Source organism: Pristiophorus japonicus, chromosome 17 (assembly GCF_044704955.1).
Source record: "Pristiophorus japonicus isolate sPriJap1 chromosome 17, sPriJap1.hap1, whole genome shotgun sequence".
In the NCBI taxonomy this organism is placed as follows: domain Eukaryota; kingdom Metazoa; phylum Chordata; class Chondrichthyes; family Pristiophoridae; genus Pristiophorus; species Pristiophorus japonicus.
The window spans coordinates 32,025,963-32,041,596 of record NC_091993.1 but is presented as its reverse complement, the minus strand read 5'-3'; the positions used below and the strand labels follow the sequence as shown (position 1 = coordinate 32,041,596).

The 15,634-nt window shown below is 49.6% G+C and overlaps 1 protein-coding gene across 1 annotated transcript in view; it reads right to left on the bottom strand.

Annotated features, from left to right (window-relative positions):
• Positions 1-15,634, bottom strand: part of LOC139227653 (FERM domain-containing protein 5) — a 340,559-nt gene that overhangs the window by 1,404 nt on the left and 323,521 nt on the right. The gene's annotated exons all lie outside the window — the stretch shown is intronic.

The following is a 15,634-nucleotide window of genomic DNA, read 5'->3' as shown; positions in this document are numbered from 1 at the left end:
ACCCGCTTCTCGGCACATTGGAGAGGCTGGGGTTGTTTTCCTTGGAACAGAGGAGGCTGAGGGGAGACCTTATTGAGGTGTATAAAATTATGAGGGACCTGGATAGAGTGGATAGGAAGGGCCTATTTCCCTTAGCAGTGAGGTCAACAACCAGGGGCATAGATTTAAAGTAATTGGTAGATGGTTGAGGGAGGTTGAGAAATGTTTTCACCCAGAGGGTGGTGGGGGTCTGGAACGCACTGCCTGAAAGGGTGGTAGAGGCAGAAACCCTCATCACATTTAAAAAGTACTTGGATGTGCACTTGAAGTGTCGTAACCTACAGGGCTACGGTCTGAGAGCTGGAAAATGGAATTAGGCTGGATAGCTCTTTGTCGGCCGACGCGGACATGATAGGCCGAATGGCCTCCTCCCGTGCTGTAAATTTCAACGAACAAGTGAGCTCTTGTCTCACATGCCTCTGAGCACAAATTGTAACTGGATTAGTTCAACTGAAATAACTTAATATCTGCCTCATAGGTCAATGTTCGCGGCTTAGTGAACCCAGGAATAAAGAAGGAAAAGGCACGGAATTCGAGTTGTAAGTTACTGTGCAGGTGGGGTAAATGAGAGTATATAATACTTGTACTTGCATTGCAACTTAAGACATCTAAGTGTCTCGAAGTGCTTCAAAATGAATTACTTCTGAAGTGCGCTGACTTGTTATATGCAAGTGAATGCAGTCCTTCAGTATCGCATCATAAACAGCAATGAGATAAACGAATGATTAATGGGGTTTTTGGGTTGATGGTGATGGAAGAAAAACTATTAACCAGGAATCCCCCCCCTCAAAAATACCTCAACAAATGGTATCCAAAGCAGTGGGGTTCAAAGAAAGAAAGACGTAGATTTCTATAGCACCTTTCACAACCTCAGTCCCAAAGCACTTTGCAGCCAATGAAGTACTGTTGTAATGTGGGAAACACGGCAGCCAATTTGTGCACAGCAAGCTCCCACAAACAGCAATGTGATTAAAAAAACAGATTACCTGGTCATTAAGTGTTGTTAGTTGAGGGATAAATATCGGCCCCAGGACACCGGGGATAACTCCCCTGCTCTGCTCCGGAATAGTGCTGTGGGATCTTTTACATTCACCTGAGAGCAGACGGGGCCTCGGTTTAACGTCTCATCCGAAAATTATTTTCGGCTGAGACGTCTTAGTGTGGGCTAGTAAATAAATCCTGGATTTTGTGTCTTGAATTTTCAAATGACTGCAGTAGGTCAGTCAGCGTCTGAAAGGGAACGGTTAATGTGAGCTCTCCAACATTCTCTGTTCTTATGTCAGATTTCCAGCACTGGGCAGCGATTCGGGGAACGGGATTTTGCTTTGTGCCAGTTTTACGCAGTAGATTTCTGAATTCCGCTAATTGACCTGACTGGCCAGTGACTGCTGACCCCCAGCTGTGAAATACTGTCAGATCTCACTTTTAATGTGTGTGTGTGAGTGTATGTGTATATATGTTTGTGTGTGTGCTGGTACAGTTGTGCAGTTAAGCTATAAGAGCTGTAGAGGGAGTGCTTGGCCTGTTTTATGTGTGTGAAATTGTGACTGATTTCAAACTCTCCCACACAAGCAATATATATTTTACATTTGAAACGAGTACAGTCCTGGAAACTATTCTGAACACGGACTAGGGAAGACATAGTCTCAAGAAGCTCGATACCATCCAGGACAAAGCAGCCCCGCTTGATCGGGACCCCATCCACCACCTTCAACACTCACTCCCTCCACCACCGGCGCACCGTGGCTGCAGTGTGTACCATCTACAAGATGCACTGCAGCAACTCGCCAAGGCTTCTTCGGCAGCACCTCCCAAACCTGCGATAAATTTAACACCAAGCCACAGAAGGAGATATTAGCGCAGGTGACCAAAAGATTGGTCAAAGAGGTCGGGTTTAAGGAGCTTCTTGAAGGAGGGGAGGGAGGCGGAGAGGTTTCCACTTCTCGAAGAAAGCCGAGCATATGAATTTCAGATCCTGTGTGTCCCCCTCTCAAAAACACCACATTTCCACAATCCTGCTCCACCAACAAACATCTCTGACCCTGTTGCGCTGGTTCATGTGAACCCCAAGAACACTGTGCTCCTCGACTATCGACACTGTGCTCACTTCCCCCTCCCCCAGTGGAGGCCACAGTTTTCAAACAAATGGTGCTTTCCCTGGTTCAGGTGAAAAGCTCCCTGAAGGTGATCAGATCCCCAGTCACTGGCGGTGCTGCATGGACGGAACGTGTTGCATGAGGGCGCATATGTTGAGGGCAATGGACGGAAAAGGGAATATTCACAGCAGGTAACAGATGGAGGGTGAGGAGTTCCAAGTCAGTCATTCAGTAGAGAAATCTGGATGATTGAGCAGGACCCTGAGACAGAGATTACTCGCTTTATAATACAGTGCATGTCTGCACTCCTCTAATTCTGCCCGCCTGAGCATCCCTGATTATAATCACCCAACCATTGGCAGCCATGCCTTCTGTTGCCTGGGCCTCAAGCTCTGGAACTCCCTGCCTAAACCTCTCTACCTCTCTTTCCTCCTTCAAGACAGGATATACTTGCATTGGAGGCAGTTCAGAGAAGGTTCACGAGGTTGATTCCTGAGATGAAAGGGTTGTCTTATGAGGAAAGGTTGAGCAGGCTGGGCCTGTACTCATTAGAGTTCAGAAGAATGAAAGGTGATCTTATTGAAATGTATAAGATTCTGTGGGGGATTTGACAGGGTAGATGGGTAGATGCAGAGAGAATGTTTCCCCTCGGGAGGGGGGTATCTAGAACTAGGGGGCATAGTTTCAGAATAAGGTGTCGCCCATTTAAAATGGAAATGAGGAATTTCTTCTCAGAGGGTTGTAAATCTGTGGAATTCTCTGCCTCAGAGAGCTGTGGAGGCTGGGTCATTGAATATATTTAAGGTGGAGATAGACAAATTTTTGAATGATGAGAATCAAGGGTTATGGGGAGCGGGCAGGGAAGTGGAGTTGAGGCCATGATATTAAATGGCGGAGCAGGCTCGAGGGGCCAAATGGCCGACTCCTGCTCCTAATTCTTATGTTCTTAAAACCTACCACTTTGACCAAGCTTTTGGTCACCTGTGCTAATTTCTACTTATGCGGCTCGGAGTCAAATTTTTATCTCCCAATACTGCTTTGTTTCACTGTTAAAGGCGGGCGCGGGGTTCCCCGGGGTTCAGGACGGGCGCGGGGTTCCCCGGGGTTCAGGACGGGCGCGGGGTTCCCCAGGGGCGTGCGACGGACGCGGGGTTCCCCAGGGGCGTGCGACGGGCGCGGGGTTCCCCAGGGGCGTGCGACGGGCACATGCCGATACCTCACACAAGGGAATACTGCCAGTGCGAGTCTGACCGTGAGGGCTGCGAGGCTCAGCCAATGTTGGAGAAGACTGAGGGGGAGCACAGTGGAGATATTCAAATTCATCATCATAGGCAGTCCCTCGGAATTGAGGAAGACTTGCTTCCAATCTAAATGTGAGTTCTCAGGTGACTGTACAGTCCAATTCAGGAATTACAGTCTGTGTCACAGGTGGGACAGATAGTGGTTGGAGGAAAGGGTGGGTGGGACTGGTTTGCCGCACACTTCTTCCGCTGCCCGTGCTTGCTCTGACCGATGAGACTCAATCCTCCACTTAGGGCGGTCTTTGGCCAGGGATTCCCAGGTGTCGGTGGGGTGTTGCATTTTATCAAGGAGGCTTTGAGGGTGTACTTGAAGCGTTTCGTCTGCCCACCTGGGGCTCGCTTGCCATGTCGGAATTCCGAGTAGAGCGCTTGCTTAAGGAGTCTCATGTCGGGCATGCGGACAATGTGACTCGCCCAACGGAGCTGGTCGAGTGTGGTCAGTGCTTCGATGCTGGGGATGTTGGCCTGAACTCAGACGCTTCAATGTTGATATCACCGCTCTAAGTGAGACCCCGCGGGCAGGGGAAGGCCAGCTCAAAGAACAAGGCGGTAGTTATACCTTCTGGAATATACAAAGTAATTAGGCAGCGGCATGTCGGGGATCAGTCAGGACTATTCGACTCTGTGGGGGGGCACGGGTATCCGCTGAAAAGGTGCTGATTCGGGCAAAATTTGAGTATTTTGTTTATATTCATTCACGAGATGTTGGCATCGCTGGCAAGGCCAGCATTTATTGCCCATCCCTAATTGCCCCTTGAGGAGGTGGTGGTGAGCCGCCGCCTTGAACCGCTGCAGTCCGTGTGGTGAAGGTGCTCCCACACAGTGCTGTTAGGGAGGGAGTTCCAGGATTTTGACCTAGTCACGATGAAGGAATGGCCGATATATTTCCAAGTCAGGATGGTGTGTGACTGGGAGGGGAACGTGGAGGTGGTGGTGTTCCCATGCGCCTGCTGCCCTTGTCCTTCTAGGTGGTAGAGGTCGCGGGTTTGGGAGGTGCTGCCGAAGAAGCCTTGGCGAGTTGCTGCAGTGCATCTTGTAGACGGTACACACTGCAGCCACGGTGCGCCGGTGGTGGAGGGAGTGAGTGTTGAAGGTGGTGGATGGGGTGCCGATCAAGCGGGCTGCTTTGTCCTGGATGGTGTCTAGCTTCGAGAGAGTATGTCTCCCTGGTCCATGTTCAGGATAGTTTGTACGGGAGGTTTGTAAAGACTAATCGTTCACACCTTGACATGGTCAAACTAGGCGTGTGTTTTAAAGAGAAACACATTGGTTGGGTCAGTTGGAAGCTACGGTCTTTTCTTTAGGAATACAGTAACATAGTGATTATTCTCCGGGACTAGTAATCCAGAGAAGCTGAGTTCAAATCCCACTGTGGGCAGTTTGAGAATTTTAATTCAGTTTAAACAATCTGGGAAATAAAAAGCTAGGTTCAGTAAAAGTGACCATGAAGCTGTTGGATTGGCATGAAAGCTCAACAGGTTCACAATAGGAGCAGGAGTCGGCCATTCGGCCCCTCGAGCCTGCTCCGCCATTCAATAAGATCATGGCTGATCTGATCCTGGACTCAGCTCCACTTCTCTGCCTGCTCCCCATAACCCTTGATTCCCTTATCGCTCAGAAATCTGTCTGGGTTAGAAATTCCAATGTCCTGGGCCCGTACGAAGTTTCGATGGACCCGGGAAGGCATTGGAAAAGCCGGTTTGCAGCACGCAATGCTCATGCGCTGAAAACCGGCGTTTCCGATCTGTCAAGCTGGAGCTCGACAGATCCTGCACATATTGGGAGCGAGGACATTTGTACGGGCAAGATTGCGGGATTTACGCATATCTTGCCCAGCAAATGTCCTCAAAAATCTTGCGCCTGAAAAAGCAGGCGCATAGCCTACTTTTAGAAACATAGAAATTTACAGCACAGAAGGAGGCCATTCCAGCCCATCGTGTCCGCGCCGGCCCTCGGTCAGCAGCCCTAAAGGTTACATATAAACCTATGAACAATAACAAAAAAGCAAAGAGCACTCAGCCCAACCAGTCCGCCCCACACAACTGCGACACCCCTTATACTGAAACATTCTACATTCCACCCCAACCGGAGCCATGTGATCTCCTGGGAGATGCAAAAACCAGATAAAAATCCAGGCCATTTTAGGGAGAAAAAATCTGGGAAAATTCTTCTCCGACCCATCCAGGTGATCGACACTAGTCCAGGAGATCACCCTGGCCGTATTCTATTCCCTGCAGTACTTACCATTATCTGCACCGTCCAACAAAAGGTTATCTAGTCTAATCCCAATGACCAGCTCTAGGTCCGTAACCCTGCAGGTTACTGCACTTTTAAGTGCCCATCCAACCATCTCTTAAAAGTGGTGAGAGTTTCTGCATCCACCACTCTTCCAGGCAGTGAGTTCCAGATCCCCATAACCCTCTGCGTAAAGAAGCCCCCCCCTCAAATCCCCTCTAAACCTTCTACCAACCACCTTAAAATTATGCCCCCTCGCAATAGACCCTTCCACCAATGGAAATAGACACTTGCTATCCAGGTCTCTCAATATTTTGTACACTTCAATGTAGTCTCCTCTCAGCCTCCTCTTTTCCAATGAGAACAAACCCAGCCTATCCAATCTGTCCTCATAACTAAGATTCTCCATTCCAGGCAGCATCCTAGTAAATCTCTGCACCCTCTTTAGTGCAATCACGTCCTTCCTATAATACGACGACCAGAACTGCATGCAGTACTCCAGCTCTGGCCTAACCAAAGTATTGTACAATTTAAGCATAATCTCCCTGCTCTTATATTCTATGCCTCAGCCAATAAAGGCAAGCATTCCGTATGCCTTCTTAACCATCTTATCCACCTGGCCTGCTACTTTCAGGGATCTGTGGACAAGCACTCCAAGGTCCCTTTGTTCATCCTATTAAGTGGCCTACCGCTTAATGTGTATACCCTTTCCTTATTAGCCCTCCCAAAGTGCATCGCCTCACACTTCTCTGAATTAAATTCCATTTGCCACTGCTCTGCCCACCTGACCAGTAGACTGATATCCTCCTGCAGTCCATGATTTTCCTCTTCATTATCAACCACACAGCCAATTTTAGTGTCATCTGCAAACTTCTTAATCATACTCCCTATATTTAAATCTAAATCGTTGATGTATACCACAAAAAGCAAGGGTCCCAGTACTGAGCTCTGTGAAACCCAACTGGAAACATCCTTCCAGTCACAAAAACATCCATTAATCATTAACCTTTGCTTCCTTTCTCCAAGCCAATTTTGGATCCAACTTGCCACTTTGTCCTGTATCCCATAGATTTTCACCTTCATGACCAGTCTACCATGTGGGACCTTCTCAAAAGCTTTGCTAAAGTCCATATACACTACATCGTACGCACTACCCTCATCGACCCTCTTGGTTACCTCCTCAAAAAATTCAATCAGGTTAGTCAAACACAATCTTCCCTTAACAAATCCATGCTGACTGTCCCTAATTAATCCTTGCCTTTCCAAATGCAGATTTATCCTGTCTTTCAGGATTTTTTCCAATAATTTTCCACCAATGAGGTTAGGCTGACAGGCCTGTAATTACTTGGCCTATCCCTTTTTCCCTTCTTAAACATGGGCACTACATTAGCAAGTCCTCCAATCCTCCGGCACCATGCCCAGATCCAAAGAGGACTGGAAAATGATGGTCAAGGCCTCTGCTATTTCCTCTTTTACTTCGCTCAACAGTCTGGGATGCATTTCATCCGGGCCTGGGGACTTATCTAATTTCAAAGCTGCTAAACCCCTTAATATCTTTCTCTCTCTCCATATTTATTTCATCCAGAATATCACACTCCTCCTCGATAGCAGTATCTGCATTACCCCTTTCCTTTGTGAAAACAGATGCAAAGTATTCATTAAGAACCCACCCAACATCTTCCGCCTCCACACAAAGATTACCCTCATGGTCTCTAATAGTCCCTACCCTTTCTTTAGTTACCTTCTTACTCTTAATATATTTATAGAAGATCTTAGGGTTTTCCTTAATTTCACTGGCCCAGAATTTGTCGTGTTCTCTCTTAGCATTCCTAATATCCTTTTTAATTTTGCCTCTTAATTTTCTATATTCCTCTAAAGATTCTAAAGTATTTAGCCGTTGATATATGACATAAGCGTCCCTTTTTTTCTGAATCCTCCCCTATAAGTTCCTAGACATCCAGAAGGCTCTAGAATTATTTTTCCCAGCCTTTTTCTTTTAAGGGCACATGTTTGGCCTGAGCCTTCCGGATCTCCTCCTTGAATGCCTCCCACTGTTCTGACACTGATTTACCCACAAGTAGCTGTTCCCAGTCCACTATGGCCAAATCACTCCTTAACTTAGCAAAATTAGCTTTTCCCCAATTCAGAACTCTTATTCCAGGTCTATTCTTGTCCTTATCCATAACCAACTTGAATCTAACTGAATTACGGTCATTGGCACCCAAGTGCTCTCCCATTAATATTCCTTCAACCTGCCCAGCTTCATTCCCCAAAATTAAATCCAAGATTCCCCCCTCTCGTGTTGGGCTTGCTAAACACTAACTAAAAAAAGTTCTCTTGAATGCATTTCAAGAATTCCGCACTGTCTATACCCTTCACACTAAATTTGTCCCAATCAATATTTGGATAGTTAAAATCTCCTACTATTACTACCCTATGGTTTTTGGACTTCACAGCAATTTGCCTGCATATTTGCTCCTCTATATCCCTCCCACTGTTTGGGGGTCTATAATACACTCCCAGAAGTGTGATCGTCCCTTTTTTATTTTTCAATTCGACCCATATGGCCTCATTTGATGATTCCTCTAACATATCATCCCTCCTCACCACTGTAATAGTTTCTTTAATCAATACCGCAACCCCCACCCCCCCTTCTTTTAACCTCCTCTCCATCTTGTCTATAAATCCTGTAGCCAGGAATATTGATCTGCCAGGTGTCCCAGCCTCCACAGCTCTCTAGGGCAGAGAACTCCAAAGATTCATGACCCTCTGAGAGAAGAAATTCCTCCTCATCTCCATTTTAAATGTCCGGCCCCTTATTCTGAAACTATGCCCCCTAGTTCTAGATTCCCCCACGAGGGGAAACATCCTCTCTGTCTCTACCCTGTCAAACCCCCTCAGAATCTTGTACGTTTCAGTACGTAAACCTGCCGTCCGGGTTTATACGTGACTCCAGTCCCACACCAACGTGTTTGACTCTTAACTGCCCTTCGACATCGCCCAGCGAGATACTCACAGTTGCACCGAGCAACTGGTGATGGGCAATAAATGCCGGCCTTGCCAGCGATGCCCACATCCCCAGAATGAATGATGCTGGACGGCAAACAAGTGGGCTGAGGTAATGATAGTGGCTCTATCCTGACTAAGATCCTCCTGTTTGTGGGTCAGCATTCTCCGATATAAATAGTGCTAAGCACATCTGGGAGCAGATCACATTGTTCAGGCTGAATTCGAGGGACAAGCTGCTTTATAATAGTGTTTTGGGAGGAAAGTGTGACAATTGCAGCATGTGTGCATGACATACAAGACATTTAATGCAAAGTTTCAACTCCTCCATTTGCAGTGGGTGTAAGGAACACAGAGTTGGGATGATGAGGTGAGCACACGGTCACACTGGCTGTACAACAAGTATTGGGGACCAACTGGACTGGTAGCCGTCAAACTCTTCGCCATTGGATAATATTAGTTCTATTAATTAAGGATATAAAATGTAGAGAATGAAATAGACCGAATAACAACAGCAACTTGCGTTTATATAGCACCTTTAACGTAGTAAAAGGACCCAGGCAGCTAAGGAGCGATTAATATCAGGGGCCAGAATGATCTCTGTTATAAAATGTCCACTCTACACTATAACTGCACAAGATCCACCAACGATCTGTTATATGCTGCACCTTGTCCTCGGCACACACTATTGATAATTAGCTTTGCAACAAAGAGCTTTTCAGTGTGAAGTGCTGTGAGCTGGAGCCGAGGACTGTGGGGACCTTCCTTGCAGCTGTCCACACACTCACTCTCTCATACACACACCACACTCGCTCGCTCTCTCTCACCCACGCTAACACACACACACCACACTCGCTCGCTCTCTCACCCATGCTAACATACACACACTCACACGCTAACACACACACACCACACACTCACTCACTCTCACACATTCACCCTCTCTCACACCCACACTAACACACTCACTCTCTCTCTCTCACTCACGTTCACACACACACCTCACACACCTCTCACACACACACACCACACTCACTCTCTCACGCTCACACACACGTTCTGGGCCTGAGCTGCTGTCAGCTGGTGCAGCACTAAACTATTATTGACTGCAGTGTCTCCGGGACACATTTCCTGCACCTGATCGCTGCCCACTCACCCACATGGCTCTCCGACTATGATCCACTAATCTGTGATAAATAATTTGCATCAGAAGGGTTTATGAAATTTTAATATCCATGCAAGCTGTGACTGGGCATTTTAATTGTTAGTTAGCGTTGACTTCCTCTCTCTGGACTGTCGAGATAAGGAAAAGGTCATTTCAAAGGCATTATTCGATGTTGTAAGGGTGTAATGGGTGAAAACACAGTGCTGGCTGCTGCCTTTGCCCTGGGATTTATCAGATTAAGATAAAGTGCTCAGTCCCATACTAATCATTGTGTATTGGTGGGAAGCTTATGAACCTCTTCTCCCCAGCATTATGTGATTAAACCTCTTTCCCTTAAAAATCTTTGACTTTCCTGGACGTTAGTTTTTAGTTTCAATCGTGACACTGGGGATTAAGCCCCAGCTATCGTGTTTAAAGGCAATAGTGACACCCCTATTCCCAGGCCATAATGGAGCTGATTGTGTACATAAGGACATAGGAACAGGAGTCGGCCATTCGGCCCCTCGAGCCTGCTCCACCATTCAATACGATCATGGCTGACCTGATCATGGACTCGGCTCCACTTCCCTGCCCACTCCCCATAACCCTTCACTCCCTGTAGTTCCCCCGTCAGTCACACCAGGAGAGCGCACTGCTGAGAGTGACTGGGATCGAGTTTACCACATCATTTGTATTGTGTAACCATCCTCCACTCCCTGTACTGTGCTGGGGAAATAATCCCGCGTTTATCGAGAGAAGTTGCTGCAGATTCGGTCACTAGTTCTGTAGAAACTTTTAAAATAGACTCTGTAGACTGTTTGCTGCGAGTGCTGCCCTCCCGCCCCACCTCATTGGCTGGCAGTCGTGCCAATAGACACTGGTGTTTTAAAATCCGTGGAGGTTTGGTCGACTGAAGCAACCTGTCACAGATAAACATTTGATCCCAGCTGAAGGTCCAAGGGACAGAAAGTCGGTCGCTCAGCCAGGCTTGCTCCTTTTCGGCAATTCTCCCGAAGCGTCGCCATGGGACCGAGACCCCCGTGAGCCTGACAAAAGCCCAGCGTTAGTTCTGTTACAGACGCCGATACTGATTTCGTATTCCCGAGAGAGCTGGGGAAAGGTTGTGTTGTTGTTTTAGTATCACGGAGGGATAGATAACGTTCTGTAAACCACGGCAATCTGCTGCATTGTCTATTACTGGCTGGCCTCCCATCGTAAGCCTGAGCTAATCCAAAACTCGGCTGCCCCGTGTCCTAACTTGCACCGAGTCCCGCTCACCCATTACCCCCTGTGCCCCGTGTCCTAACTCGCACCAAGTCCCGCTCACCCATCACCCACTGTGCTCACTGCCCCGTGTCCTAACTCACACCGAGTCCCGCTCACCCATCTCCCCCTGTGCCCCGTGTCCTAACTCTCATTGAGTCCCACTCACCCATCACCTCGTGTCCCGTGTCCTAACTCGCACCGAGTCCCGCTCATCCATTGCCCCCTGTGCTCGCTGCCCCGTGTCCTAACTCACACCCAGTCCCGCTCACCCATCACCCCTGTGCTGGCTGCCCTGTGTCCTAACTTGCACCAAGTCCCGCTCACCCATCACCCCATGTCCCATGTCCTAACTCACACCGAGTCCCGCTCACCCATCACCCCCTGTGCTCGCTGACCTACATTGGCTCCTGGTCAATTTTAAAATTCTCATCCTTATTTTCAAATCCCACACGGCCTCGCTCCTCCCTATCTCTGTCACTTCCTCCAGCCCCACAACTCCCCCCCCCACCGCCCCCAAGATATCTGCGCTCCTCCAATTCTGGCACCCTGCCCATCCCTGATTATAATCGCTCCACCATCGGTGGCCTTTCAGCTGCCTGGGTCCCAAGCTCTGGAACTCCATCCCTCAAGCTGTTGAGGCTGGGGTCAATTGAAAATGTCAAAACTGAGGTTGATCAATCAATCTTTGTTGGGGAGTTATAGAACCCAGGTGGGCAGATGGAGTTAAGATACAGAGCAGTCATGATCTAATTGAATGGTGGAACAGGCTCAAGGGGCTGAATGGGCCTCCGCCTGTTCCTGTGTAACAGGCTCGAGGGGCTGAATGGCCGCCTCCTGTTCCTTTGTAACAGGCTCGAGGGGCTGAATGGCCTCCTCCTGTTCCTGTGTAACAGGCTCGAGGGGCTGAGCGGCCTCCTCCTGTTCCTGTGTAACAGGCTCGAGGGGCTGAATGGCCTCCTCCTGTTCCTGTGTAACAGGCTCGAGGGGCTGAATGGCCTCCTCCTGTTCCTGTGTAACAAGCTCGAGGGGCTGAATGGCCTCCTCCTGTTCCTGTGTAACAGGCTCGAGGGGCTGAGCGGCCTCCTCCTGTTCCTGTGTAACAGGCTCGAGGGGCTGAATGGCCTCCTCCTGTTCCTGTGTAACAGGCTCGAGGGGCTGAATGGCCTCCTCCTGTTCCTGTGTAACAGGCTCGAGGGGCTGAATGACCTCCTCCTGTTCCTGTGTAACAGGCTCGAGGGGCTGAATGGCCTCCTCCTGTTCCTGTGTAACAAGCTCGAGGGGCTGAATGGCCTCCTCCTGTTCCTGTGTAACAGGCTCGAGGGGCTGAGCGGCCTCCTCCTGTTCCTGTGTAACAGGCTCGAGGGGCTGAATAGCCGCCTCCTGTTCCTGTGTAACAGGCTCGAGGGGCTGAATGGCCTCCTCCTGTTCCTGTGTAACAGGCTCGAGGGGCTGAATGGCCTCCTCCTGTTCCTGTGTAACAGGCTCGAGGGGCTGAATGGCCTCCTCCTGTTCCTGTGTAACAGGCTCGAGGGGCTGAATGGCCTCCTCCTGTTCCTGTGTAACAAGCTCGAGGGGCTGAATGGCCTCCTCCTGTTCCTGTGTAACAGGCTCGAGGGGCTGAATGGCCTCCTCCTGTTCCTGTGTAACAGGTTCGAGGGGCTGAATGGCCTCCTCCTGTTCCTGTGTAACTGGCTCGAGGGGCTGAATGGCCGCCTCCTGCTGCTGTGATGGGCCACCTCAGCGTGTTCTGGAGGATTTGAGCTGAGCTGGGACTATAAGGGTTAACGCATAGGCCCAGATTTCTCCATCCTTCATTCTGTTGCCATCTGCTGCACGGGAAGTAATTTGTGTCTCGTCAGCAGGACTGAAATATCGCAGCTCCTGGAACACACGGCAGGCACGGTGTGAGCAATCAAATCTCCCGACAAGGTTACTGGCAGGAAAATACAACGTGATCTTCCCGAATCCCCAGAGAGCAGCAGTGGATAGCATTGTCTCCATAAACTGGAGGACAGCGTTGCAATCTCAAAAACATTTTCTTCTTAAACCCTGGACAATATTCCCCGATCAACCGACATCGATGGGGCTCGCTGCCATCCATGAGGAAAAGGCGTAGATTTATTCCCCTCTAGCCTGATTAATTTCTGATACTCTTATCCTGCTGGGAGAGTCCGCTCTCTCCCCCTCTCTCCCTCCGCGGCTAATGGACACATGCCAGCCACACTGCCAGCCAGCTGAAACACAATCTACCATGCTGCTTCCACAAGGGCATGGACAGGGTCTGCTTTATATTTATCGATGATTGCAAACCTCCAGCTGTCCCAGATCAGAGCCCCCCCCCCCCCACCATGTCTGGGGTCTATGGACCCCCCCACCCCTGTCTAGGGGCTATGGGCCACCTCTAATTCTGTGTTGAACCAACAGCACCGACTGGGACCTGTATTCAGGATCCCACGTGCTCAGGCCGGGAAGGTCCTGCATTTAATGATCAGCCGATTCCGTGGGATTCTGCCCGAGATGGCCCGCAGTTACCTGTTGCTGCGAGTTCTATTGAAGTCAGTTTGCTTTGCGGGGAAAGCCACACACACACACACACACACACACAGTACTGCTGTTCCCAGGATTACCGCAGTAAATCCCTCCTCCAGCTCTGCACTGAGTTTGGTTTGTGTGTTGATACAAATGCTGAGCACAGATCTTCCTCCCGCTCCCCTCAATTGTTGAACTGACCACTCACTCCCAGAGCAGGTACAGCACACTTCAGGCTCCCTCCACCCTGCTCGGCAAGGACAGTTAACCTCTGACCGCAGGAGCCGAGTCCTTCCTACAACCTGTGACCGATGACCCCCGAGATTGCCAGCTGGCGAGGCCCTTCAGTGAAACTGCCCAGTAACAGGTGTGAGCTGGGGACGCCCTCAATGTTATCTGCTGCTGAGCAAGGACGGCTTCTCAACTCACTCAGCTTCTCAACATCACTAAAATAGATCATCTGGTCATTATCACATTGCTGTTTGTGGGAGCTTGCTGTGTGCAAATTGGCTGCCGTGTTTCCCATATTACAACAGTGACTACACTTCAACAAGTACTTCGTTGCTCTTTGGGACTCTGAAAGAACTTATATAGTGCCTTTCACAACCTCAGATAATCCCAAAATGCATTACAGCTCTTTTGAAGTGTAGTCACTGTTGTAATGTGGGAAATGCGGCAGCCAATTTGCGCACAGCAAGCTCCCACAAACAGCAATGTGCTAATGACCCGATAGTCTGTTTTAGTGATGTTGATTGAGGGATAAATATTGGACCCAGGACAGCGGGGAGAACTCTTCTTCAAAATAGTGCCATGGGATCTTTTACATCCACCTGAGGGAGCAGTCAGGCCCTAGGTTTCATGTCTTATTCGAAAGACGGCACCTCTGACAGTGCAGCACTCCCTCAGTACTGCCCCTCCGACAGTGCGGCGCTCCCTCAGTACTGCCCCTCCGACAGTGCGGCACTCCCTCAGCACTGCCCCTCCGACAGTGTGGCGCTCCCTCAGTACTGCCCCTCCGACAGTGCAGCACTCCCTCAGTACTGCCCCTCCGACAGTACGGCGCTCCCTCAGCACTGCCCCTCCGACAGTGCGGCGCTCCCTCAGCACTGCCCCTCCGACAGTGCGGCGCTCCCTCAGTACTGCCCCTCCGACAGTGCGGCGCTCCCTCAGTACTGCCCCTCCGACAGTGCAATGCTCCCTCAGTACTGCCCCTCCGACAGTGCAGCACTCCCTCAGTACTGCACTGGGAGTGTCAGCCTAGATTTTTGTGCCTGGAGTGGGACTTAAACCCACAACCTTCTGACTCAGAGGTGAGAGTGCTGCCCACTGAGCCACAGCTGTAACCTAAAACACAAGATCGGGCTCAGTTCTGAAACCCAACACGATGGAATAGCTGACAGATTCTCCCAGTTTTAACTCACTCATGAAGAATGGCGAATCGGAAAAGCAGTGGTGCCTGTGGAATGGTATCCCAGATCACTGGGAACAGTGGGGTGGGGGTGGGGGGTACTGAACAGGAAAGAAGCTCCCAAAATCCCAAAGTATTTAAATAAATGTTGGAGCATTCTCCAACCAATCAGTGAGTAACACTGCGAGCGTTCTGTGCAAGGACTGACGTCACTTTCCTCGGGACCGTAGTTTCTGCCTTTCCCTCCAATGCACAGTGTTGACGCAGGTCAGGAGTTGTCAGACGTTTGACAGCAATGGATGGACCGCTCACGGCACAGTGCTGACTCAGGCACTTCTGAACCAAAGCAGTGCAGCAATTCTTCATCCACAGCCACCTGGTGCCTAAGCCACTCGCTCTCGCTCTCGCTATAAATGTGCGTCAGGCAGGAGTTTATTAATAGGCGAGGAACAGTCCTGCCCCATCGCAATGTCACAGCTGCCGAACCCCTACTTTTCGTTTTCTCATCCATGTTTTCAAATCCCTCCATGGCCCTCGCCCCTCCCTATCTCTGTAATCTCCTCCAGCCCCACAACACCCCGAGATGTCTGCACTCCTCTAATTCGGCCCT